At 48.9% G+C, this 27,260-nt stretch overlaps 1 protein-coding gene and 1 long non-coding RNA gene across 8 annotated transcripts in view; both read right to left on the bottom strand.

The window, feature by feature from the left end:
• Window positions 1-27,260, bottom strand: part of OPCML (opioid binding protein/cell adhesion molecule like) — a 337,383-nt gene that overhangs the window by 109,626 nt on the left and 200,497 nt on the right. The window lies entirely within an intron of this gene.
• LOC128817911 (uncharacterized) overlaps window positions 23,921-27,260 on the bottom strand; it is a 36,140-nt gene continuing 32,800 nt past the window's right edge. The window contains exon 3 of the long non-coding RNA XR_008440339.1: window positions 23,921-24,064. This is a non-coding gene — a long non-coding RNA (uncharacterized LOC128817911). The remainder of the gene's footprint in view (window positions 24,065-27,260) is intronic.

Raw genomic sequence — 27,260 nt, 5'->3', positions numbered from 1 at the left:
TGGGACCTACGGATGGCCACCCTGGGTTTCATTCCTCAGCCTCATTCCTGCTCCCAGATTATTCCCCTTTTCCCCACGCAGCTCAGGGCACACTGAAATGCTCACTGTGCAGCAGGGAGTGAGTCCAGCTCCCCTGGGATCAGTGCAGTGAGGGATGGAGTGACTGCAGTACCACTGGGACACACTTGGCCAGCAAGTGCCACCTCCTCCTTTGGGACACTGCCTCTTCCAAAAGAGATCCAAGAACCATTTCTCACTCCTTTTAAACCTGCCTGGGTAGGGGAATGCTTGGAAACGTGGACACAGCTGTACCACAGAGGTGTGCTTCACCCCAGGACAACAGCTTTTCCCTCAGTGGGCACAACAAACCATGTGCTTGTCACAGTCAAAGAAAACTAAATCTTAAGGTACAGATAATGAGAAAGAACTTTTTTTCCCTATTTTTTCCCTTTCTCTGAGATGAACTTTGCTGTCTCTCAGCTGTTCAGCCTTGTTCAAAACAGAAGGGGTTAATGCTGCACCCAGGAAAGCAAAAACCCGGCAGAGCTGTAGGGAAGAGCAATCCTTGGAGGCCTTGTGCTTGTTTAATCAAAGAGTAATCTTTGCTTCCAGGGATTCGCCCTCCAGCACCAGTGGAAGTGGAGGTTCTCCAGATCTCCCTCTGGAAACCCCAGACAAGATTTTCAACAACAACAGCTCCTCTCTGGTCCCCTGCTGGCAGACAGCCACGGGCACTTTTTTCACAAAATTGGGCTCTTTTAAGGCATTTCTCTCCTGGGGCATGGGGAATTTCTAATCCTGAGCATCTTGGCCACCCTACCTGGCCAAGACATATGTGACACCTCCATGGTGAATGTGGAGCTGTGTCTCGGTACCCTGCACCATCCAGATGGTGTCTGGGCTTGGGGCTATAAGATTTTTAACTAATTTCTTTCCACACTATTATCCCCTCCTCCCTTTCCTCCCACCTCCTCTTTCTCTCCCTCCTTCTCTCCATCTGTCTCTACCCCTTTTCTTCTCCACCTTTCTCTTGCACACTTGCAGCTGCTAATTTTTCCCCGGCATATTTGGCAATCCATCCCAACACCTCTTCCCCCACACCCCACCGCCCCACTTTGTGTTTTTCCCATTTGCTGCCGAATATTCTCACTTCTTCACCCGAAAGAGACGGCACGAGCACAGGCAGGAGGAATACACACCCTCCCCATGCAGGGAGAATCACATCTCACTGTCCTGGGACAAAACTGAGCACCCACCAGTTGGTGGGAGGGAGTACAAAGCAAGGCATCACCCCTTTCCCAGGTGGAAAACCTTAGGAATGGGATTCACAGCTGCACTGACCACTGCCAGGCCACTGCCACACACACACCTCCCCCTCTCTCACCTCGGCCTCTTCCCAGCAGAATTTATTTATCCCACTTAATTTTTCCAGTTGTTTTATCTTGTTTTATCTTCATACTAAATCAGGCTCTCTCTGCAAACGGAACTTTTATTTTCCGTGCTGTTACATTTAATGCGTTTTATCGCACGAATTCAGCAAAAGAAAAAAAAAAACCCAACAACCTGCTGAGGTAATTGTGGGAAAAAAATGCGACTTGTTCTTCACATTGATCATGTTGCTCGAGCTCCAAGGGCAGAAAATCCAGACTGGAGGCTCAAGCTCCTCATTTACAACTGGCTCAAGGCTGGTTTAGCAGTCAGTGCCCAGGTAGCCCCTCCAACACCATCCTTGTGCCCTAAATTCACACACAAATCCTTCCCTCTTCCACAAAATCCCCCCAAGGCCACACAAACCCAGCCTGCAGTCAGGATTACAGCGTGGGAAGGCAGGTCGTGGTTGAGCAGGACCCACAGCAATCCCTGGGGATTTTAATGGGATTACTCTACACTTAACGCTCAGCGACAATCCCCGGCTGAACCCCGGCATATGGCACCTTTAAAGAGTGTGTAAACCTGACAAATGAAATCCAAAACGGAGGCAGCTCCGCAGACACCCACCTGGAGCAGTTAAAGCAGCCTCCTCCTTACACCAAATATTAAAGGAATAAAGAACACCAGCTCTGAGAACACACGGTGCTGCTCAAGCAAAGCTCAGAGGAGCTGGGACACCCAGGGGCAGCAGAACCATCACAACATCACCCAAAAAGCCTGAAAAACACAGATTTAATTTTCCTACACCATATCTGACAACCATCCAGGATGGTTCAGGAGTGTTTTTTTCATTTTTTTTCTAAGGAAAGCAAAATGTTAAGATTTTCTTTGCGATGCCAAGATTTTTTTTTTGTTGTTGCCATTTCTGATGGTATTTAGTACATTTGGGCAAATTTTCAACTCCTGCGCAGTCCCTGTCCCTGAAAACCCAACTTTAGAGGGAAGGGATGGGGGGGTCATTACAGACATGTGACATTTTGCTTCATTGCCAAAACATTTCCATATGAAAACAGCCAAAGTTCAGGCTGCATCACCAAGGACATTGTCTTGGAAAAAAAACAAAACCAAACCAAACAGCACAACAAAAACCCCATCGCAGTGCACAGTCTCTGCCAAAGAGATGCTTCCAGGAGCCCTGTCCCAAATTTCCCACATCCTTGGGAAGCAGACAGTGACAGGACAAGGGGGAATTACTTTGACCTGACAGAGAGCAGGTTTAAATTTGATATTAGGATGGGTGAGATAAATTGGATATTAGGATGTGAGGGTGAGAGGCATTGGTCATTTCCAGAGATGTGGGTGCCCCATCTCCATAAGGGACCTTATAGAACATCCAGTCCCACCCCTGACATGGCCAGGGACACCTTCCCCTATCCAAGCCCCGTCCAACCTGGCCTTGGACACTTCCAGGGATGGGGCAGCCACAGCTTCTTGGGGCAGTCTGTGTTTAACAGGTTTTTCCATCTTTAGAACCTAATGACCTCTCCCTAGGACAAGGTGTGGAGGCACAATCACGTTCCCAAATTACTCCAGGAGTAGGAGAAACACCAGAAAAGTGGCTCTGGAACACAGATGCTGAGCCTGGGCATGAAATACGCATTTGAACCCTACCAGCCATTACAGACTGGAAATGTGAAGCAGGATTTGGAATCCACCCCTGCATCTACCACGGTCTCACCCTGGCCATGGATACACAGGGAGTTCTCAGCTTCCCCCACCCGCCAAGTGGAGCAGGAATGCTTCTTCCCTCTCCTGGGAACATTACAAGGCTCATTTCATAGATGTTCACAAAGTATTCTGTGAGCTCTGCGCTGAACTAATAAAAGAACAAATAAATAGATATCACATTGCCCTGTTTACCCTGTTTCTAAACACGAAGCCATCACATAGCCTCGGGGCTTATTTACAGAATACAAAGTTGCAGGAATGATCAGAGAGCAGCTGTGCCACCTACACTCCATGCTGGAAGAGGGAAACACCAGCTCTGGGCTGTCCTGGGAGGCTCCAAATGGCATCCCCAGCACAGGTTAGAGAAAGGAAAATCCTATATTCCCATCCTCCTCGGTGTGTGCTGCTCTTTTTCACACCTGGATAGCACCAGAACCTCTCTGCTCATGGAACTGGCTGGGCTGGCACCACCAATTCCCATGGTCAGGGCAGCAGGACCAGGTGTCCCCCCAGCAAATCCGTCCTCGTGTGATGCACAGCTGAGTGACTGCACACCCTGGAGCTCCCCTCAGACTCAGGGTAGCAGGGTTTGCCTGCCCAAACCAAACCTTTTATATCAGCAGAGCAGCCAAAGCAGCAAGATTTCAAGATAAAGAGAAAAACATGCCTGACTGATTCCATAGAAGTAAATGGGGGCTTGAAAACCTGTATTGCCCTGAAGGAATGGCTTGTGCCCTGCAGCCCTGAAGTGCAGCACTTGTGTTCCTCTGCCCACCACATACCTTCATCCCTCCAACATGGGCATCTCTGCTTGGGCAAGACAATCCCAAATGTCCCCGGGCTCTCAGCACCACCCGGGGCAGCCCTGCCCTGCCACTTGTTTTAAGCTGCCCAGAGCAGCTGTGGCTGCCCCGTTCCTGGAGACGCTCCAGGCCAGGTTGGACAGGGCTTGGAGCACCCTGGGGTAGTGGAAGGTCCCTGCCCATGGCAGGGGGTGGGACTGTATTATCTTGAGAGTCCCTCCCAACCCAAACCACTCTGGGATTTTCACACCTACACACACACACCGGCTCTCCCAAAGCAAGCAAAGCAGCCTCCAGAACATCTCACTGCTGGGGCAGCTCCTGGGAGCTCCCAGCTCCTGCCTGTGCTGCTGCTGGAAGGGCTGGGAGCTGCAGGGAGCTGGGTGGGATCTCTGCAGAACTGGGGAGGAAATTGCCCTGTTCCCACTCCTCACCCTCCACACTCCCCTTGTCTCCAGGTGCTGCTGGGCAGGTTTGGCAGTCGTGTTATGCAGGTGAAGGTCTGAACACTTGTTCACAGCCTGTCTGAACTACCCGGGCTGCTCATGCTGCAGGTCCCAGGAGAAATAAAAATTCTCAGTATTTTCAGTCTTCCCCTCTGTGGCCAGTGCAGGTGATGTTTCTTCAACTTTGAAATTCCTGCTTCTAAGGGCTCAAGTGAGGGGGAGAAAACCATTAGGTGAGGGAAGGCTCTTGCTTCCTGCAGGCTTTGGAAAACTTTCCTGGGAGTTTGGTGGGAGCTGTGGGTAAATGCTGGTGCAGGTCTCTGCTCTCAGAGGCAGCAGAGCTGCTCCCTGAATGTCTCACTGCTGATTTATTCCCAGTGGGATCGGGCACAATGAGATAAATATGCAAGTGGCACAGCCGGGGTGTGGATGGGAACATCTCCATCTTCCTAGGTCAGCTTTAATTCATCTGTTTCAGTCAGCCTGGCCTCAGCCATTCACTTCTGACTCCAACTCAATTCTCTTCAAAGCCCAGCTCTGCCTGGATGCTGGGATTAAAATCTAGGTTTGCAGCAAACAAAACTAAGAGTGTTTTATGAGGAAGAATAACCTTGGGGGAGAGTTTGACTGCGGTTTCAAAGGCTGAGCAAGGTTTCTGTGCACAGCTCTGCCTGAGTTCTGCTTGCTGTCAGCAATCCCTGCTATCTCCAGGCTGCTGACAACCCGACAATCCCCGATACCGCAGGAAGGAAACAACCTGCAAGCTGCAAAGCCACTATCCCATTTTGCAGAGAGAATGACAAGGTAGGAAAAGACAAAGGAACCCAAATACCTCTGGGGAAATAAGAGAGCTGCCCACAGCTATCCTGGAAGCCCCAGGTCCCTCTAAGGCATTGTTCCCCATGGACACGTGGCTTGGAGCAGCCTAGGTTGTCACCAGGAGCTGCTGCTCCACAAACAAACAACCCTGAGGCTCCTTCTTCCTTAAAAGCCCTTTAACCCCACCAATTCAAACAAGGACACAGCGCTTCAAAACCACAGCTGTTCCAAAACAGCAGGCACTGGGTCCAAATTGATCTTCCCAAGCCGGACAAGGTGGTGCAGGACACCAGGGTGAGCCTGCCCTGGGCTGTTCACGCCCAAGGAAGAGCATGGGAGAGCAGGATGAGCTGGAGAGCTCCATCCCTGCATCTCCTCTGCCTCCTCATTATTAAAGCTAGCGTTTGTCATGTTAAGCAGCTGTTCCAACATAAAGCAAAACTGCTGAGAAAAATACAAGTGTTGCAGATGGGCTGCATTTTCTTCCTAACTGCTTTATTTTTATTTATTTGTGGGTTTGGGTTTTTTTTTTTTTCCTTCCCATCTCCTTCACCCTTTACAACTACCCCTGCTATTGCAGCTGGCTCTGTGAGCCACCATCCTGATAAGCAGCCGCTCGCTCACTTCTTCTGGTCCTCGCAGGCTCTTCTATTCATTGTTGTTTCTCTGTCGCTACAAATTGGCACTTCTAAAGAGATTTCCAGGCCAAGTATTAACCCCCTCCGGAGCCCAGGCACATAAACACACACGTTATTTGTCAAACGAGAGGAAGGCAGTCGAGCTGCAGGGAAATTTAAGTGACTTGTCTGAAAGAGCAGCGAGGAGCAAAGGCGGAGGAGCTGACAGACGTTTCTTACTGCCAGGACCTGCTCCCTTCCTTTCAGCCCTGTCTGCAGCCAAACCCCTGAAATCCTTCCCCTGCCCCATAAATCAGCAAACTCAGCTCCTTTTCTGAACTAGAAACAGGACCCAGGAGTCCTGACATCACACAGCACACAATCAGGTTTCCTCTCATTGCAAATTCTGGTCGAAACTCCTTATAGAGAAAAGTTTTATAGAGGTTTTTATTTATTGTCAACTCCTGGATGATAAAATGAGGCTGCTACAAGCCCTATTTATTTCCCACCCTCGCAGGAAACAGAGGGGCTGAGATGTGAAACAAATCCAGGGCTCCAGCACTGACCCTGGGCTCGTGCTGGTTCACAGAGCGCTGGGTGATTATTTTATAATAGCTGATAGCATCTGTGATTTAATGCAGCTGTTAGAAATTAGCAAGGACTCCATCGAAAGCGTCCCAGTCACTCACGATAACAGGCTAATAAATCATTCCCCCAGTGCTCCGTGGCATTTATGGTTCTATTTTAGAGATGCAAAGTATAGATCCGGCTGCTCTCCTGGATTTATTTTTATTTATACTTTTAATAATGCAATTAAATAAATAAATTTAGGATGTTGTGACTCTGTTGCCAAAAATGGCACCGATGAGAACTTCCCCTGCATGACTTCCCTTCGTTATTTTCTCCCCACTAGCCAATTAAAGGGAAAACAAATGGCTCCAAAGCTGCTCCAAGATATTGTTTCCAGTGCACAGGGTGAAAAATCTCACACCACAGAAATCCAGGGGAGGCAGAAAGGGAGACGAGGGAGGAGAAGGAAAAGCTGGGCTGGCTGTCACTCTCCTCTCCATCCAGATTTCCTCCTATCACACCTCAATCCTGAACATCTACAGGCTCCATTTCATGGACACCTATAGGAATGCACTCACAGCTGCCTAGTCTTCAATCAGCCAGCAAGCCCAGCTTTATTAATTCCTTCTGGGGTGATAATCTGGAGCATTCCTTATGCTCCTAAGTAAGCAGAAAAGCAGCAGATTCCCTGTTTCTGCCCACTGCAATCTGGGTGCTTAAAAACCTTCCCTGAATGGGATGCCTGACCCCAGAGCAGGACGAGCTGTCCCGAGGCCACCTGGCCAGCCTGGCTCTGCTCTGAGCCACTTCATGATGGAGCACACCCTGCCCTGTCTGCATCCTTCCAATCAAACCCAAGGGAACTGCATTTGCTGCCGGGGATGGTGTGTCTGGTTCAGCCATCCTGCTCCCCAGGGAATGGCCAAGGCAGGTGGGAGCACCCCCACCCAGAGGGAGCTCATTGCTCTGAGGTGAGCCCCAAATCCTTCCTTCTCCCTTTGTTTGCACCTTGCAGCAACATGCTTGTGTCCCAAATGGCTCCAAAAACTTCACAAAGGGTGCACCAAGGAGCAAAGCAGCCATCACTCTGCTCACCACCCCCTGGGATCCTCCTGCCTCTGCCTTGGCACACTCATTTTTCCACCTGCCAGAAACCAACACGCACCAGCCTTCAAATGTCTCACCGATGGGGCTGGAGCAGCGCAGAGCCAAGAGGGGTCTTTAGAACAGGGAATTCAAATTCAGAACTGGGAGGAAAACCCTGCCATTCCCAAGGCGTGCATGCCAGGGAGAGGTCATGATGCATCTCTCCTGTTCTTCCCCCTAAGTGAACTCCCTGAATGCAGCATGTCCCAGAATCCAACACACCACCCATGCACAGCTTCAGGGTCACAGCTCCTTTCAAAGGGCTTCTCTGACAGGGTTCACCAGGCTGGCTTTGCTCAGCCACTTTAGAGAGAGAGGGGGGAAACCTTGGGAGCAGAATTGGGACTGGAAGTGCCTTCACTGACTCCCAGAGGAGGCTCATGTGGGCTTACATGTCGAGCTTCTCTCGAGAGTTTTTTCTTACACTCCTTAAAACGAGCCTTGTCGTGTATTCCTGCACATGGCCAGTGAGCCTGACAATCACACAGACATCCTTGGTGCTTTTCAAGGTCAGCTTCACCCCTGGGAGGTTTCCATCACTTGCAGACCTGATCCATCCTGAGTCCTGCGTGGAGAACCCTGATCCAAGGTGGGGAAAAAGCACCCCAGTGCCTCTCCTCAACATTACCAACCTCCTTGCTCTCATGCCTTAAATCTCACCAAAATATTAAAATAAGGCTGCTCTTTCTCCTTCATCTGAGAGTATTTTCAGTTAATAAGGAGAAGGAACCAATTTATTTCTCAGTCACGCACTAAACTCTGGTGTTAGCAAGTTTAGAGTAAGCCAACACCCAATAAAGTCTGCACAGACTTCACTGGAGCTGAAGCAGATCTCTGTTGGGTCCATTTAAAATGCTCTAAGCATTTCCATCATATCCTTACTTTTAAGTAGAGTTACAGTCAGAAAAATTACTCTGCATACATGACCCCAGAGGGTTCATATTTCTTCTCCTGCGGTGACAGTTCCAAACCAGATCTGCTTAATTTACAAGCTGGGAGATAGGGTTGCTTTCCCCCCTCCTTAAAACTGCCAGCCCTGCAAATTTCTCTGGAATGGAAATAATTGCCTCCCCTCACCAGCTCTGCCACTGAAGTGCAGGATATACAGCCCTGGGCATGGCTCCTGAGTGGATGGGACAGGGAATCCCATCCCAGTCCCCATCCTGGCTCTTGCTGACCACAAGCAACCCAGAAATTCAGAGAACATGAAGATTCCCAGCACTAAGATGCTGAAGATGGAGATCTTTGGAGCTGCAGAAAACCTCCATGCCTGGCTGTGAGGTCTCCTTTTAATTATAGAAACTGATTTTTTTGCAATTACCGTTTAATATAATGCAATCTCTCATTAAAGCAAAGGGTTCAACCGCTCTGATCTTTTCCCATTTAATAAAGACAGCAGGAGAAGGCTCTGGGAATTGGCACCACCCACCAGACTGGCATCTCTAGCTCGGGAGTGCCGGCGCAATCGGGTCAGCCAGGAGAGCTGTTCCTGGCGTATTCCCAGCTCCCTGCAGCATCAAAACAAGCAGAGCTGCTCCCCAGTGCTCCGAGCAGGGAGATCAGAGGTGTTCCAAGGAGGAAAGGGCAGGGAGCACAGAGCCTGGGAGCTCCATGAGGCTCTGAGCTCCTTCTCTTTGCTCTCCCTGTAAGTTTGGGTTTGCACATCTCCCGTGGATGGAGGAGCCACAAGTCCATCAGCCCATCTGGGATTTTTTCTGCCCTTCCTGACATCCTGCTGCCATCCTCAGAGTTCAGAAACATCCTCAGTCTGACACTGAAGATCCCCAGGTGTCCCTCCCAGCCCATGAAGTGTTTTGATCCTGCAAATACCCCATTAATGCCTTTCTAAAAGAATCAAGCCTAGACAAGCCTGGCTTGATGGGTGACATGGGTCCAGCCAGGGCACATCCCACACCCAGCATCCAAAGAAAGTCCTGTTGCCTTCTTCAGAAGACATTTGGTACAATTATTCCCTTCTTTACCCCAAATCCTCCTTTAGCATGCAAGAAAATGAAGCAGCCTTGATCACCACAAAAAGAAGGGGGTTTCAGAAAGCATTTGTAGCAAGAATTTAACAATAAAAATTCTAATTAAATATTTACATGTTTAAATATATTTGTCATGTATTTTCATTAATAGCATTCTGTGCTGTCTTTAATTTGATAATCTCCTCACCCTGTGCAAATAACCTCCTCCAAATCCTGAGACACATCTGGCACACCAGCAGCACAGGAGCTGAAAAGCATCCCCGAGGGTACACAGCACATGGGGGCAGAGATCCATGGTCCTCTGCTGGGATCAACATGAATGGGAATGGGAAACACAACAGAGGGAGCAATCTGGAAATGGGTACCCATAGCCACGTTACACCAACACTATGGCAAGCGGAGATGTGAGGATGCTTTTCCTGCTAGGAGCAGTACACAGCAGGTGAAGCAGCCAGAGGACAACAGGAATCAGAGGCAGCTCTCAGAAAACATCCTGGTTTTAAGAGCATTAGCACGTTAAAGACGAGCCACTCAATTTTCCAAAGCCTTGAAGATCTTCTGAGCTTCAGCTCTTCTTCCTAATGTGGAAGATAAAAGCGGGAAACAAGAAATGACCTCAAATGTTCCTCAGTCACAGAATCACAGGAACATCATGGAATGGTTTGGGTTGGTAGGGACCTCAAAGCCCATCTTGTTCCAACCCTTGCCATGGGCAGGGACGCCTTCCGCTATCCCAGATTGTCCAACCTGGCCTTGAACACTTCCAGGGATGCAGCAGCCACAGCTTCTCTGGGAAATCTGTACCAGGGCCTCACTGCCTCCAGAGGGAAGAATTCCTTCCCAATATCCCATCTATCCCTGCCCTTTGTCAGGTTGAAGCCCTCACCCTTGTCCCATCAGCAGTTCTCAGAAAACATCCTATTTTCAAGACCATTGGCACTGAAGGCAAGTCCCTCAACTCCTCAAAGCCTTACGGATTTGCTGAGCTTCAGCTCCTCTCTCTAATGTGGAAGATAAATGTGGGAAATGAGAAATTACCCCAAATATGCCTCAATAGATTCTATGATTCCATCTTTAGAGGGGGCAAAAAGCCAGCAGACTGACTCCAGCTGCTTGTTGATTCCTGCCTGGAGCAGCCTAGTGTTTAGTAGCTGGGCAGAGCTCTTCTGCAGTTATGTATTTATTTTATGAATATTATTATTATTATTATTTTTAACCGTGGAATCATTTTATTAATATTAATAAACCCGCAGAAAGTGCTAATTTCCTCCATCATTCTCCTAATTACCTCTATTGAATTGTGAGGATCATCTGCATGAATAATGATTCCCCGTGCATTTGCTTCACTGTTCAGCACAGGAATCGGCAAGAGCCAGATCCTGCACCCACAGATGGCAGGGAAGGAGCTTTGGAACCACCAGCAGATGCCTCCTCCAGTAACTCATGACGTCTCCCCAGCTTCAAAATCCTGGCTGGGCCACCAGAGTCATTTGGCATGAACACAAGGGGTGGGGCAGGTCTGCTAAGGGGAGGTGACCCTCCCGTGCTACTTCTCAGGGCACAAGGGCTCTCTCTGCTCCTCTGGAGCTCCAACACCTTCCCAAGTCTTTCAAACAAAGATCACAGGGATCTGTCTGACCCTCCTGGCCACTCCAGAGCAGTTTTGCCATGATTCTGGATGAGGCAGAACCTCAGCCTGGGTTTTGGTCCCAAGAGCAAGGAGCCAGCACAGCATCGCTGAGGGATAGCTGTGACTGCCCCATCCCTGGAAGTGTTCCAGGCCAGGTTGGACAGTCTTGGAGCAACCTGGTGTAGTGGAAGGTGTCCCTGCCCACGGCAGGGGGTGGAACAGGAAAGTTTTTACAGAAACACCGAATCACAGAACTAACTAGGTTGGAAAAGACCTTTGAGATCATCAAGTCCAACCTATGACCCAACACCATCTTATCAACTTTAAGGTCCCTTCCAACCCAAACCATCCTGGAATTCCATTGTATCTCGCTTAGTCACACACAGGGACTGGAACCAGAAGGTCCCAGATCAGGTGGAGGAGGTGATGCCAGTGACAACTCTTCCCAAAGGAGGGTATGAAAGACAGTCTTCTGAGGAAAGACTGAGAACAGAAAAGCCTTCCATTTATTTCTTTTCTTGTTGCTGATGCCAAGATACTTTTCCTTTCCAAGTCATCTATAAGCTCCTGAGACCACAGCATGGGAATGTTTCCCAGTTCCAGAAACACCCCAAGTGCTGGTGTTCAGCATGAAACCAAGGAAGATGCATCAGTGTCACCTCCATGGCTCCTCCAGAGAGTCCCTGCTCTGCTGGCTTTGCAAGACAAGCTGCAAGAAAAGGGACACCAGAGCATCTCTGCAGAGTGTGACTCCAGCCCAGCCTGGCAGTGACAGCTGCACAACCCCCTCGGGCTTGCTGGGGGACCATAAGTCCTTAAAATATGTATGATGTTCTTGGATGGGCTCCATTCCCTGCAGCTCCCCCGTGCCCGCAGGGATGCGCAGGGATGCCAGCACATGGCACTGTGACACTGCACCTGTGACACTGCATCCCCACGATGGACCCTGGCAGGACCTGGCATCCTCTGCCACCACTGCTGCCTGCTGCAGGACATCTGGCTAAGGAGAAAATTCCGAGCACGAAGGAGAGCTCCATAACCATTGCTGTTTTTTTTTTTTTTTTAATGGAAAAGCAGCTCTGACCAGCTGCTTGCTCAGGCAGAGGGAAAAGCTGGGATATTTCTGAGTCCCCCAGCCTGTTTCACTCACTGTGAGCACACTCAGATTCTGTGACACCATTCAGCCACGTCCCCACACTGCAGGGTGGCCATAGGCTGCCTTTCTGCCTCCACAAAGTTCCCTTTCAAAGAGGAATAGGATACACACCATGCTGGTGGAGAGAGGGAGGGTAGGTTAGTGAGGCTCTCATTTCACAAGAGAGGCTGCCTGGATCATATTTGTATTCATTTTCATGAAATCCCCATAAAAGTCACTAATAGAACACAATCTGCTAATTAAATTTCACGCAGGAAGGCATTTTCACCTTAGATTAGCAGTGTCCTTGTACATTTTTTGCTACTAATGTACTAATAACATCTTATTTATCTTATAAATGAATTCCGTTAGACTTATCATTAAACTTGAGATATTAACGTGCTCAAATGAACTCAACGTGAAAGGGGGGATGTGATAATTCCAAAGGGATCGAAAACACAAATCCATTTTCCTTCTGTTTTGCAGCTGGGAAAGAAAGGGCAGCAGGCTGGCAGCTCTGGGGAGCAATGTCCTGACTTTAATTGCTGCAGAGGTGTGAGGGAGGGCAGGGAGCTCTCCACAGATCCTGCTGCCAGGGGTGTTCAGCCAAGCAAAAGACACACCCAGAACTTCTGCACCCTCAGGTTCTCTTTGTGGGAAGATCCATATTGAATGGTTTCACAGCACAGGAGAGGATTGAGGTGCATCTCAACACACCAGACCATACCTACAGACCTCCATTCCAGCTCAGGCCTTCCACTTCCCAAGGAATCTTGCTCTTGCCACAGATGTCCCATCTGGGTGTGCAGACAGACACCTGCTTCCCAGCCCAGGGCTTGGCTTTAAAATATTTGTGGAAAGCAGGAAGGAGGTGGGGGAGAGGCGTTCTTGATCATGAATCTTGGCAGGATACAGCTGCTTCCCCACGACTGGCTGGAAGATGGATAATGGGGAGGAGGCCAAGCTGCAGTGTTTAAATCCAGATCTGCTTCCTGAGAATCCTCCCCTTCCAGAACTGGGTTTTCTGAGTACACATCCTCCAAGCTCCCTTGCACCCAGGAACACATCCCTGTCCTGCTGAACCCCATGTAAGGGTGCAGTGCCAACCACCAACACTTCAGCTGTACCTCAAGGAAGGGGATACGTTTTATTATCCAGCTTTTCATTCTGCCACGGCTTTTCATCCCAAATCAAGTTTAGTCTTTATGCAGATGGGGTCAAATCCCGCCCCGGCTGAGCCAAACAAGAGCAGTGACTGATTCCTCCCCTTCGTACACGGCTCTACGGTGTTTAATAACCAACTTCGCTGAAGAAAACAACATCCAACCCGCGATATTCTGACAGCAGCATTTTCTCCTCCTTTCTGAAGATCCACGATTTTCTCACTTGTAATTGGACGAGGCAACATTGACATCCAGTGGCCGATGAGATTAATCGCAGCGAAGCCGGAGTGAATTCCCGGGGGAAGGAGCGAGCAGTGCTGCCTGAGCGGCAGCAGGCAGAGAACAGCGGCATCCCTCTGCTGCACGTCCCTGCCAGGGCCACCAGCACACAAACCGGAGCAGAGGCATTCCAGGCTGTTATTCCCGAATCTTCCTCCACGCTGGAGGGGACTGTGGGTCCAGCAGCACAAATCAGTACCTCTGCTCCAGCTGGAGGTGTGTGAATTTGTGCTGGTGGCTCCCTAACTCTGTGTCCCAGTCTTGTGAGAAGCACAAACACTGTGCAGTGCAACCCAGAGCTGCCTTCCTTTACTTCACAGAATCACTTTTCCCAGAATCATTCATGTTGGAAAAGCCCTCTAAGACAGCCAAGTCCAACCATTATCACTGGATTTTTCCCAGTGGCTCACCAGCACCTACTATGACATTCCATGGAGGTGGGGACACATCTTGCTACACATCGATCCATCCTGCCAGTGGGCAGCCTGTCCCAAGGCATTTACACCTTTCCTACTCCTATGTGTAGCCAAAACCTCCCAGCTGAGCATCAGGTCATGCCCAGGAGCCTCTCTGCTGCCTCAGGTCCAACCTGGATTTACCTCTCTATGTGCCCACAGCACAGAGCTCTGCCCATCACACACCCACCTGCTCTTGCTGTGTTTTACCTTCACATCACCATGGCACAGGGCTGAGAGAGAGTCCTGGAATGGTTTGGGCTGGAAAGGACTTCAAATCATCCAGTCCAACCCCCTGCCATGGGCAGGAACACCTTCCAGTATCCCAGGTTGCTCCAAGCCCTGTCCAACGTGGCCTTGGACACTTCCAGGGATGGGGCAGCTTCTCTGGGCAGCCTGTGCCAGGGCCTCACCACCCACATTGTAAAGAATTTCTTCCCAATCTAAAACTAACCTCTGTCACCTTAAAGCCATTCCCCCTTGTCCTGTCACTCCATGCCCTTGTGAATTTTATGGCTACCCATTACTGAGGATAATTTGATGACTTCTCATTCTCCAAATGCATTCCAGATGCAAGCTACAGCTGGACACCTGTGAGGCTTGGGGGAATTCCTGTATTCCTTGTTTACAGACAACAAAACTGAGGCCCCAGGAAAGGAGGAAGACTGTGATGGATGGGGCAAGGCTGTAAATCCCTGGCCAAAGCCTGAATCCAGGCCCTTTTACCAAGCACAGAACAATTTACATGCCTGTGAGGGCTGTTAGATTCTGCTCCCTCCCCAGACAGCTGTAAAAAACTGAAAGACTCCCCCTCCTCAAATCTGCTTTAAAGGTTCTCCAATTTCTGTGGGGCTCTCATTTTATTTTAAAAAATACTAAGCCAGATTACACGCTGCACAATTAAATATTGATTGGGAATTCTCCCCAAGTAGGTTTCCCCCTCCATCTCTCTGCCTCCACGGGGAGATGTCAAGTTCTGTTTCCTAAGCTGTCCCCATCCAGTGATTACGTTCATTAGGACACCAGTGTTGTGGTTAAAAGTACTTTCTTTGCTGCTGTACGTTTAATTAGACAACTCTTTCCCAGAAATTATTTATAGCCAAGCTTGGGAGCTATAGTTAGTCCGAATGTAAATAAGATTCAAAAGGGAAATCCCAGGGCACCCCTGTGGCTGGTGAGCTGCTCGCTTCAATCCATTAGCACTGGTCCCAGCGCCCCTGCTTAGCACAGCCTTCCAGGGCTTTATGGCTGCAAGTTGTGCTATTTAACAAAATAATAAAGCAAACCAGCCCAGGCACAGGTTTCCAATCCAACTTCTGATGGACAAAGAGTATTTTCCTTTCTGTCAACAAAGGGAGCTGGGAAACTCCCCAGCTTGCAGAAGGAACAGGATGTGGAGGGCAGCAAAAAGCTTTTGCCTTCAGTGGGGAAAACGTCAAATTAATTAGGGCAATATAGAACTTTGCAAAACCCTGAGAACACCTGAGCAGGGTTCTGGGTTTGTTTGGAAAGACTGGGTTTGGAAATGTGCTGAGGAAGGAAGGACCCAGACTGAGCCCAGTGTCTTAAAACCCTTTGCAGCACATCCATGACACATCACAGCACTGCAATTCCTGCAGGAAAAGCGAGGACTGAGCTCTGATCCTCACCAAAATGACCACAGAATTATGGTTTAGAGTCACAGAATCATTAAGGTTGGAAAAGACATCCAAATCATCAAGTCTGACCTTAAGATGGAAGGGATATTTCAAGGTCGTCTAGTCCATCTCCCAACCAGACCAGCTCACAGACACACCCACAACCTCCAGGTGGGATGTTCCTCCCAGTCCCAGTCCTTCTCCTGAGCTCCTCTGGAAGCAGCATGGTCAGAAAACCAAATATCACAGAAGTCCAGAATGGTTTGGGTAGAAATGACCTTAAGGCTCATCCCACCCCCTGCCACGGGCAGGGACACCTCCCACTGTCCCAGGTTGCTCCAAGCCCCATCCAACCTGGCCCGGAACACTTCCAGGGATGGGGCAGCCACAGCTTCTGTGGACAATGGCTCTGCTTTCAACTCAAATTTAGTACTGGGCTGGACAGGCACAGCCATCCCACCATCTCACAAGAGCTTTGTTGGGAATACTTGCCAAGCTCCACATTCACCATGCATTAACAGGGCAATCCAGCTGGGACCCTCTGCCTCCTGCCTCACAAACACACACATCACTTGATGGCTGATTCACAGGGTTAATATCTCATTTTCACACCTTTGTCTCTCCTCCTGGCATTTGAGGGAGAGGAAAACCAAACTCAAGCGGTGTTATGTAGCACAACAGCACTCAGCTGCTTGAAAATTGCTTCTCCAGGCAGGGAGCAGCAGCGAGGCCACGCATGTGGAACAGCCAATAATGCAGGAAAAATGGTAAATCTCTAAAAACCCCAAATAACGAGGAGCACGCTGGAGACCTCTGCACCAGGCATGGCATCCTCTGGCTGCATCCACACACCACACGTGGCTCTGCTGGGACCAGGAGGAGATGCAAAATTAAACGCCAAAATCTCAGCTGTCACTTCTGATTTCAGCTGCCACCACGCTGAGTTCCCTGGCACTGCAAAGCCGCCTGCACGAGGTGTCCCAGGCCCGGTGGTGACAGTGCCAGCAAGTGCCACCAGCACTGCCAAGCCCAGGCAGGAGCCATCACCATTCTAGAGAGTAACACCGTGGGGATGTCTATTATTTTAAACATATAATTGATTCTAATTCATCACTTATCGCATAGTGACAGATTTTTATATAGTTTATTATCTCAGTCGCAGCACGAGGGCCCGGGGAGGCTGGCTCCTATTGTTCAGCAGTTCCTGCTGCTGCCTCATCTCTAGCTGCTCCCGTTATCTGTCTGATTAAGTTAGGGATTCTGGTATCTCGGGGTCCCCAGGTGACTGTCAGCACTCATCTCCTCCCCTGTCAGGATCTCAGCAGCCTTTGTTTCCCTCTCCTCCTTGACCCGGCTGTCATGTGCTCAGTGCCTGGTTTGGGGGCTGCAGAGGTGACTGTCAGCCCCCTGCTCCCAACAGCCAAAGATCCAGGTGCCACAGGATCGAGCCCTTTGGACCACGCTGAAAGGAACCTGCACCCTGCTGCCTCCATCCCATCCCTCACTCCTGGCACCTCCACTGGGAAATCCAGAAGTGGCAAAAAGCGGCCCAAACCCACCTGGTTTAGCACAGGGATGTGCAAACACCTCTCTGCTTCCCAACCCCTTCCCAAACCAATTCAGCCCTGATCCACAGGGCTGGCCACTGCTGCAGACTGGAGAGTCACACTCCTTTTCCTCCTCCTCCACCCCAGTTCTTCCCCTCATGCCACAGATAGGGGATCACAGCTAAAATGGGTCAATTTGCAGAATTTCCATTTCACAAGGTGCTTTCAACTCCTCCACGCTTTGTTTTTGCTCGGATTTGGAATGAAAAAACCCAAAAGCAGCCGCACACTTTCTTCCGATGAGCTCAGCAACTCCGAAACTGCCAGAAACCAGAATTTTCCTTTGACGCTTTAAGGAGCCGCTTTGCAATTTCACTATTTCATTTCAGCATTTTAGATTATTTTGAATTATTTCTACAACATTTCCCGATGCTAAATGCAACGCTGAGCATCACACAGCACAGCTACGAGGGTGTCATTATGTGACATAACATAATGATTGAAACATTTGATCCTATTTTAAAATCATTAAGGGCTGCTGCTTTTCCATTCTGATTGAAACATCTTGGGGTTGTAGTTTTTTTTTCCCTAGATCAAAGCATGTCTTGTTCAAAATGTAAGGAAACAGTTTGACATTGTTCAAAAATGGCGTCAAAACCAGTTTTTACAACACAAACAGTAGAGACTTTCATCTCCGTGTCAAACTACTTCATTACAACAACAAACACAAGGCACTTTTATCTAAAACTGGGATGCTTTTGCTGACTTTAAGTAGCAGCTGCCCTTAATTATTTTAAAAAGAAAAGGAAACACTGCAAGAATTAATCTGCTTTGGTGAGGGTGATGTCTCGTAGAAATTTATGAATTATAAACAAAACCCTCCTAACACAGAAACATTCAAGAAAAACTTTAAAACAATGGAATTCTTCAGGATTTTTCTGCTGAGGAGTGTGGTGTGTGGGGGGTCTGTGCATCTGTGGAGATGCTGGAAGCAATATCTGTGCTCTGTGAGTCTCTTATCAGCCGTCACCAAGTGATGTAAGACCAGGTGTGGCATAAAAACCAACAGCCTGACCTCACAGCTGGTCCTTCCCAACACATCCAGGAAGCTCAGGAAGGAATTTTTGCTGAGGGTAAAAAGGAAAGCTCAGCTCTGGCTTGGACTGCATGTCCCAGCAATGCCATCCCTGATGTCCCCTCACTGCAAGGGATGCTCTGTACAGCCAGGAATGAGTAACATCACCTAGACAGACCTTGACAGGCCCTAATTTGATAAGAAATACAGTCAAAACTCTTTCCCGTATCTGGAGGGAGTATCCAAGGAAGTTGAAGAGGGTCTCTACCAAGAACTGTAGTACCAGGACAAGGGGAATAGATCAAACTGACAGAGAGCACGTTTATATTGGGATACTGGGAAGGAATTCTTCCCTGTGAGGGTGGTGAGGCCCTGGCACAGGTTGCCCAGAGAAGCTGTGGCTGCCCCATCCCTGCTCAAGGTCAGGTTGCTGGGGCTTGGATAATCCCATAACCAAGAAATCTCAAAATCTCAAATTAACAAACCAAAACCACTACACACAATTGGTGTTTTTTTTCACACAGAACCCAGTGCCAGGAAAGCTGAATTTTCCAACCCTTTGCAACAGTGGGAAGGAAACGAATAGTAACAGTAATTATAAATGCATCTTAGACTAAACAAAGGGATATTTTCCAAACACACACCTACACATGGAGAGGGGGAGGCTGCAATCTGCCCAGGCTTCAGTGTTGATTCAGATGGGATCAGAGCCATCCAGAGAGAACCACACCAAAATGGAGCAAGTTAAACACACTGCCTGACCGGAAAAATTGCCATTAGAAGCACCAGCTTAGAAAACACAACTTTTCCCCTTCCCCTGGGTGCCCACTGACACCACAGTGGCAGGTGACCAGCGTCAGCTTGGGCACAATGCTGCCGTTCCCCAGAGCCTTGCATCCATGCTGCATCCTTGGAAACCAAACCCCTCCTCTCTTACAGCCCAGAAGAGGCTCTTGAGGTGCTCTCAGCTCTTCCTGGGAGAGGCTGAATATTTCAGAGGTGGGCTGGGGCTGGGCTCTGGGCGCAGGAAGGAGAGCACTCGTTTCCCTGCCAGCTATTGCCTTTGATGCTGACATTTTGCTCGGTGCACGATGAGCTTCCTCCCCCACTTCCCCTAGGAATGACACCGCTGTTATCTCCGCTGCATCTAAAGCACACACAGACTCAGTTTAGGGACAGTTAATTTCCAATTCTTTCCAGATGGGTTGGAATAATATCCCCAGGTGGTAAATACATTATTAAGAAGGCAGTTTGGTGTGAAATTGGCTATTAAAATATAGATAAAGTTTAATATATTGAGCTCCTTGTCAGAAAAATCACTTTAGAGGGAGCTTATTATTTGTTTGATATTAAAAGAGTCACAGCTCCGCTCCAAGTGACAAATGGGGAGGGGGAGGAAATGCCACCAGTAATGAACAAAAGCTTTTTAACATTTAAATTTAGCTGTTGTGGGCACATCCGCAAGGGCCGGGAATTCCAGGTTCCTTGCCCATCCTGAACCCTGATCCATCTTCAGGGGCCAGGAATTCCGGGATCCCTGCCCATCCTGAACCCTGATCCATCTTCAGGGGCTGGGAATTCCGACATCCCTGCCCCTCCCAAACCCCGAGGGATGCTGCAGCAGGAACACACATTGCTCTCCTTTGGGGAATTTCAAAGCAAGGCACTTCCCCTCCTTGCTCTATGATTCTTTACCCCCTGGTGCATTTAGGGGCAGAAATCAAAATAGGAATAATTAAGAGGGAAACCCCACTTCATAATCAATCCAGTGGGATCACAAATCCCATGGCATGATGTGGGATGCTCTGATGAGGACAAGACTCCCCTCTCGCTGGAGTGTCCCATCACTACAGCTCCAAAAGGAAAAAGTTTTCCAGCAAAACAGAATAAAGTTTTGGGATGAACTTTCCACGCAACTGGAGCAGCAGCAGCCCCGCCTGGGTGGGATTCCTGAAGGATAATCATGCAAAACATCCCTGAAATGATACGGATTAATCAGAAGGAGGGAGACAAGCTGCATCTTCCCGCGGCTCCGCGCAGGGCTCGAGTTAGGTCTCCTATTACTAAGACTTCATTAGTTTTACAAAATATCCTACAGAACATTTTCTAGCGGGCTATGAAGAATCATAAATAATTAAAATTAAATTACACTTGTCAAGGAAATGAACGAACCGCTTCTCCGCGATGCATTATCCTCCCGAGCTTATTCCTTTATTTTTAAATATCTCCTTTAAAAAACTTTGCCTGTTTTTCCAGGGTTAGAACAATGTGCTCTTTGGACAAAAAAAAATGCCACCAACCTGATTTTTACCCCAATTAGCCACAAAGCAGAAGAAATGACAATTTAAATCAATGATGCTGCAGCACATGTACCCACATTTGAAATTAACAGTGGTGTTAAAAGCATTATTAATCAGCATTATTATTAGCTGGCAATTAGCAAACTTCAATAATTGGCACTTATTAGATCTTCCACTTGATGAGAATTTACTGTCAGAAGCCTTTGAGGGGAGGCACAATAACAGTGGAAAACATCTTAACTAATTAATTAAGCCTCCCAAGAGCTCCAGAATCCTTATAAATTAAATAAAAAAAAAAAAAAAAGAAAAGGGGAAAAAGGCATTTTGTCACTGCCAGAGTTTGTATCAAGGCTTCTTACCCCAATTTAAGAGATTGCTCTGAGCTCCCAGATGGCACCTTCACACCACTGCCCCATGCAGGAACTGGGCTCCTCTCTCACCTTCTTGTGCTTTTTAGTTGTAGTTATTTCTTTCTTTTTTTTCTTCCCATTTTCCAGAACTACCTAAAAGTCCTTTCCACAAGTTCACATCCCCCAGGGATGCAGGGATCCCTCTGGGGATGGAGGGAGGCAAGGTGAGGGATCACCTTTTATCTCCCATTTCTGATCTCCCCTTGTGTTCTAATGGTTTGGATGTTTTATCAACAGCTCTGCTCTGCTCCAAGCAGTTGGGGCCTGGAGAAGGAGGAGGAGATGAAAGAGGAGAAAGAGGAGAAAGAGGAGAAAGAGGAGAAAGAGGAGAAAGAGGAGAAAGAGGAGAAAGAGTTCTGTGAGCCAGGCTCAGCTGAGCTTGGACATGTGCCTCAGTTTACCCCTTCACCATGCAAATCCCCCTGTGATCACGCTTCATTAACATCTGTAATGGGATTGGAGCCCCTGGGATGACAGGTGGGATAGCAGCACACAGCATTAATGGGTTAATCAATACCTAATTCCTTCAAAATTTGCAAAAACAATAAAGAATCCCTGAAAACACAATTTACCCAGGAAGCTTTACACACCCAGATTTACACCCCAGGGTTGCCCACACCGGTCCTGACACTTCATTGCCCAGAAGCTGCTTTTCATTTGGGGGCTCTTTTTTTTGGCTTTCTCCTCTAACAAAAGGGGATGAGCCAGCAAGAAGCACCAACACTTCACCCTGGTGTTGGAGAAGATGGAGAACATGTGGCAGGCAGTACTGTGGGTACGGAAGGGGAGAGCTATACACGAGTGCCGTCCCAGGGAGAAAGGTGGGGTACAGCAGCAGTTACCTCTGTTTAATTGCACACTGCACCACAGACAACAGGGAGACCCAAATCCATCAACGATTGCAGAGCCTGAGTAGGACAAGCTGGTGGTGATGGTGTACTGGGGTTCCTTTTCCACCCTAAGGATGCTGAGAGCACATCCCCTTTGGAGAATTCCTGCAAGGCTTTGGAGAGGAAGATCCAGATCTCATTTACAGTCTCTTCCACACTGCACTGATTAGCCAAGCACCAGCCCAGAGCTGCAGCTGCTTCTCCAAAGAAAACTCCCACCCCTCTGTGCTGTCTCCTCCTCGCTTCTCTTCCCTGGCAGTCCCCGGCCCTCCCACTCGGCCCGGCGCCTCCATCCCCCGTCTCCCCACGCCTGCAGCAACTGCCTCTGCTAGTGGGGGAGGAGGAGGAGGAGAGGAAGATCAAGGTTGCTGCTGCTCCTTTCAAAGAAGGCCTGGAGAAGTTCGGCGGAGAGGCGGGGCTGCCTGCAGGCTTCCCCAGAACATCTTATTAGAGTCACTTTCACACATCACTTGAAAGCCGCCTGACAACGTCCTTCCTTTAACAAAGCAAATATTGTATAAATTAATAGTCCTTCAGGGAAAGACAGAGCCAAGCACTTCCCATGTCAGGCCCAATGGCCACTTTCCACAGCCTGCTCTTGAGGAGGTGACACGAGGACACACGAGCAGAGGTGCCTGGATGCCAGGTACACCTCAGAACCTTCATGGAGGAGGCTGCAGAAAGCAAAACATGCCCTGAATCCTGATTGCTCTTGGCTGCTGCATTGCTGAGGCAAGCCCAAGGGTCCCTCTCGTATCCCCATCAATATTTCAGTGCACACGTTTGTAATTTATGAAGGTAAAGTGACGCTTCTGTGAAAGCCATCGCGTGTTCGCAGCTCTGCCGCCTGCAAACCCGAGGGCTGCTCCCACTCATTGCAACTCGCAGGTGCAGAAGGCCTGCAGAGAAGAGATAGGCTGTGGGCTTTGTTCAGAAAAACCAGGAGACTCCTGGATTTGAAAGGCATTGGAAGCGCTGTCCAACCTGGTCTCCTCCACCTGCCACTCATTCCTGCTGTGTTTGGCTCCCAGGGTGCAGAGAGGAGGATGCTGGGCTGGGATGCCAGGCAGGAGAGCTGCTAAGAATGACTGGGGGTGGTTTGGTGTTAAGATGGAGCTTGAAATTCTCCTAGAGAGGGTCACACTTGGTTCTGCATGGACTTTTGGTTGTTGGACCCTTGGCCATGAAGTACCTTGGCTTTTCTGCACCAGCCTGGGAACCTGCACACAGCGTATTCCGCCTCTTTCTTACTGGACTCCTAAAAAACACATCCCCCGCTGTCCCCAGCTTCTTATCTTAGAGAGAAGGTTCTGGCAACCAGTCTCATAGGATTGTGGACTCACGGAATGGTTTGGGTTGGGAGGGACATTAAAGATCATCTCATTCCCTGGGCAAGATCATCCATTCCATGGGCAGGGGCACCTTCCATTAGAGCAGATGCTCCAGTGGAAGTCCTACCCAAGCTGGTCTTGGACACTTCCAGGGATGGGACAGCCACAACTTCTCTGGGCAACCTGTTCTTTGTCCAAACCCCCATGGAAAGACTCAAGAGCAGATGGAGCTCTCTGAACCCCAACCAGCCACTTTCCCACTGCATCAGCCTCCCAGCGGCTCAGCCCTCGTGGTCTTTGCACAGTGCTCCTAAAAATATCCATGGAGCTTGCTGCTGGTTTTCTCCCTTCGCTCACTTTGCTGCTATTCCCTTTCATCATGTTTAAAACCCCTGAGCTCCCACCTCCATCCATCCCCGCCTCTGCGCGGCCTCTCGCCAGCGCCCCGCAGTTGATTTAACCTCTGTTATCTCTGTGATTAGCCCCGCCATGGAGCAGATAGTTGGCTCTTATCAGCCATTAAAGAGCCAAAGAACGCTGTTACCAGTTTTTTATCTGCAAAACACACACAAAGCCCCGCTGATTATTCTATTAATTTGTTAATGAACCTGTCTTGCCAGACAGACTCTCAGTGCCTTTCGAAGTAGGGGTAGGGAATTTTAATCTTCCTAGGGGTTCAGGCCCTGGGCTCACAAGGTTTTTCAGCTCCAAACTTCTGTAGGATCTGAAACAAAAAGTTTAGCCCCGTTATCATCTGCCAAACACATCCGTGAGGGTTCAGAAATTGCTCCTGAGCGGTTCTGCTGCTCAGCATGGAGCAGGAGCAGCTCTGACAGCGAGCACCAAGGCCTGGCTTGCTGCTGAGTCCCTTCTGCAGCAGGACCACCCCATTGCTGAGCTGAACCAACCTGGAGATGATGTTAGGCACCAGCACCTTGAGCTTGACTTTGAGGAGTGCCAAGCATCCAGACTAGCCCAAAATCCTCAATTTCCCAGCCAAGAGTGCCACAGAGAGCCTGCACTGCCAGCGCCGTGGGGACAGGTCCACCTTGGGCCTGTTTTTATGAAAGACAGCACCAGGACCCAACAGCACAAAGGGAGGGAAATCAAAGCCGCTGCTCTGGACCTCAGGCTGGACATCAGGAAGAATTTATTCACTGAAAAGAGTGTCAGGCATTGGACTGGGCTGCCCAAGGAGGTGGTGGAGTCACCATCCCTGGAGGTGTTCAAGAAATGACTGGACGTGGCACTCAATGCTCTGGTCTGGTTGACAAGGCGGGGATCAGTCACAGGTTGGACTCGATGATCTTGGAGGTCTTTTCCAACCTAAGTTCTGTGATTCTATCACCTGACAAGGAAGGTCTTCTTCCTGCCAAGGACAATTCAAAATCTTCCAGCAGACTCAGAAATAATGAGATATTCAAAATAATATATTTGAGACTGCTTTTGTCGACCCTCTGAGCCTCTGAGATTTGCAGGTGCACGCTCTCTTTCTCTGCAGGAGCCTTCCCACAGCACCTTAATGCCTCCCAATCTTTAATATATTTACTCTTGCAACCCCCCTGTGCAGAAATGGTGATATTACAACTGCAGAGAGACTTAGGTGACACAGAAAGACAGCAGCAAAATGAGAGGTTCAGCCTAAATCACCTAAATCCTGAGCTGGTGCTGTAACTACCAGCCTACACTTCCTCCCTCAGAGCTCCTTTGTAGCCAGAACTGCTTCAAACTGTGGAAGGGATGAAGAAAAGACCCAAATAACCAGAAAACCATGGTGGACCTGCCAGAGTTGGGCTGCATTCCTGACTTGCAGAACACATTTGTCTCCTTGGCCCACCTCCTCCTGAACAAAAAATCCAACCCCAGTTGCTTTCCAGTTATTTTTGGGCAAGGATAGCTGGATGCTTAAGTACTTCTAAAGCTGCCAATTGCACAACAAATTAAATGCATAACCCTGGAGCACTCAGAGGATGAATACATTAAGGACAAAAGAAACATGTCATCACACCCACACGCAGCTTTGTTTACTCTGCATTCATACATGACTCTGTTGTCACCTCCATCCCTGACTCCTAATGATAAAAGACAAAAGGCAGAGAATTCCTGCTCAAACCCCCAAAGTCCCCATCTGATATGCACAAATGCAATTTGTCTCCAAGCCTCCCGAGGCCCTCGGTCGAAGGGAGATGAATACAGAAAGAGCTGTGGGTAGGACCCAGCCCAAGTCCTGCCACAGAGCCCAGAGTATAAGCCAAGCTCAGCCATTGCTGCCCTATCCAAAAATATGGGATCAAGCTTCCTGGACAAGCTCGGACATTTACATATCTGGAAGCAAACGATCTCCCATGGACATTCAAGAGCTGCTATTGTTCCGACAGGAGCCCTCCCTGTTTATCATGCCGTGTATTTTGTATTCACGCTTCTGGCTTTCAGCTGTGCTCTCCAAATCAGCCCTCCTGTTTTCATGCTGAACCAGGGCTTGCTGTAAAAACCAGAACTGATACTACACTATCAAAGCCTTGTCACCTTTTTTAGATCCACCACTCGGAGCCTCCTCCTTGTTCATCCTTGTCTCCTCTGAAATGAGTCACCTCATTTAGAGTACACATTTTGATGCCTCACCCCAAGTTTCCTCTGATACATCCCCAATTTGAGAGCAGACGTGAAGTGTCTTTCAACAAAAGCATTTGAAAACCAAAGCATCCCCAGCACCTGGCAAGGCAGGGAGCAGCTGGGCCTGCAGGTCTGCTCCATCTGCTGCTGGCAGTGGCTTTCCAGGTCAAAGCATGTTTGCTCTGCACAGAGCAGAGACAACTTGTGCTGTAAGGAGGCCAGAAGACTTCTGCATTAATGCTCCCAAGCATAAAACCACAGGATCCACGGCTGAAGGGAAACAGGGATGTGTGGCAGACAGGCAGCTCTTGAAACGGACAAAAATACCCATTCTGCACCCAAACTTGGTCTTCCACCTCAGGGATCCCCAGAGAATAGCCTGGGGAGGTCCAACAAGGAGGTAATACTGTGGGGGGACCAAGCCCCACACAGTCCCTGGGACAGGATATTTATCCTTGACTATCTCAGAGCCTCATACCAAACAACGGACATTGAACCCTTCCCTAAGCAAAAGGCCACAGGAATCCCTGCTTGCCACATTTTTCTTTTATTTCTGGAGATTGATTTAACAAGAAATCCACTGGGAAAAAAAGCATCCTTCAACTAAGAGTTTTTACTACCTGAGAGTCCATTTACAACACTCCTTGCCACACATTTTGCATTTTTTGCCTCACCACTACAAGGTAACACTCAACACACAAAGACAAACCCATCTGTGCAGTTTTCAGCCTGGTGTTTTCCTACAGCTGAGCACAACTTGGTGTCAGCTCCTGTCAATGGTTCTAAGCAATAAATATCAGCAACAGCACAGGAAAGGGAGCTGAGCTGGAATGCACTGGGGGAAAACAATCTGGGAAGGGGTTATTCTTCCTTCTACAGTCTGGTAAAGGGAACTAAACCTCCAAATCCAAGCCTTGTGTTACTGCACAGCCTGCTCTTCCTCAGAGCATCATCCAGGCATCTTCACCCCAAAGGACTTCTCAGAGCCTGGGATCCTCCCAACAGGCACTGTCGTCTTCCTTCCTGCCTGCACCTTTCTGTCTAAGCAGTGCTTGGTATTTGAGTCTAAAGGTTAATTAAGTGTGGCTGCAAGAATGAAAGGCCACAATCAATTACTGGGCCTGCTTGTCCATTTGAGTCAATTTTTAATCATGGTGATTTGGTATTTTGGGAGGCGTGGGGTGAGGAGAAGGGCGAAATTCTCTTTCTTTCCTCTCTTTTTGAAAGGTATTTATTGAAGCTGGATAATTCCCCTGTCTCCAGGCAGACAGCACGCCTTCCCCTGGCACCTGCCAACTTCTCTCACC

The sequence above is a fragment of the Vidua macroura genome, chromosome 22 (genome assembly GCF_024509145.1).
Source record: "Vidua macroura isolate BioBank_ID:100142 chromosome 22, ASM2450914v1, whole genome shotgun sequence".
NCBI classification, from domain to species: domain Eukaryota; kingdom Metazoa; phylum Chordata; class Aves; order Passeriformes; family Viduidae; genus Vidua; species Vidua macroura.
Note: the sequence above shows the minus strand (reverse complement) of the source record. Positions and strands in the feature narration are given on the sequence as shown.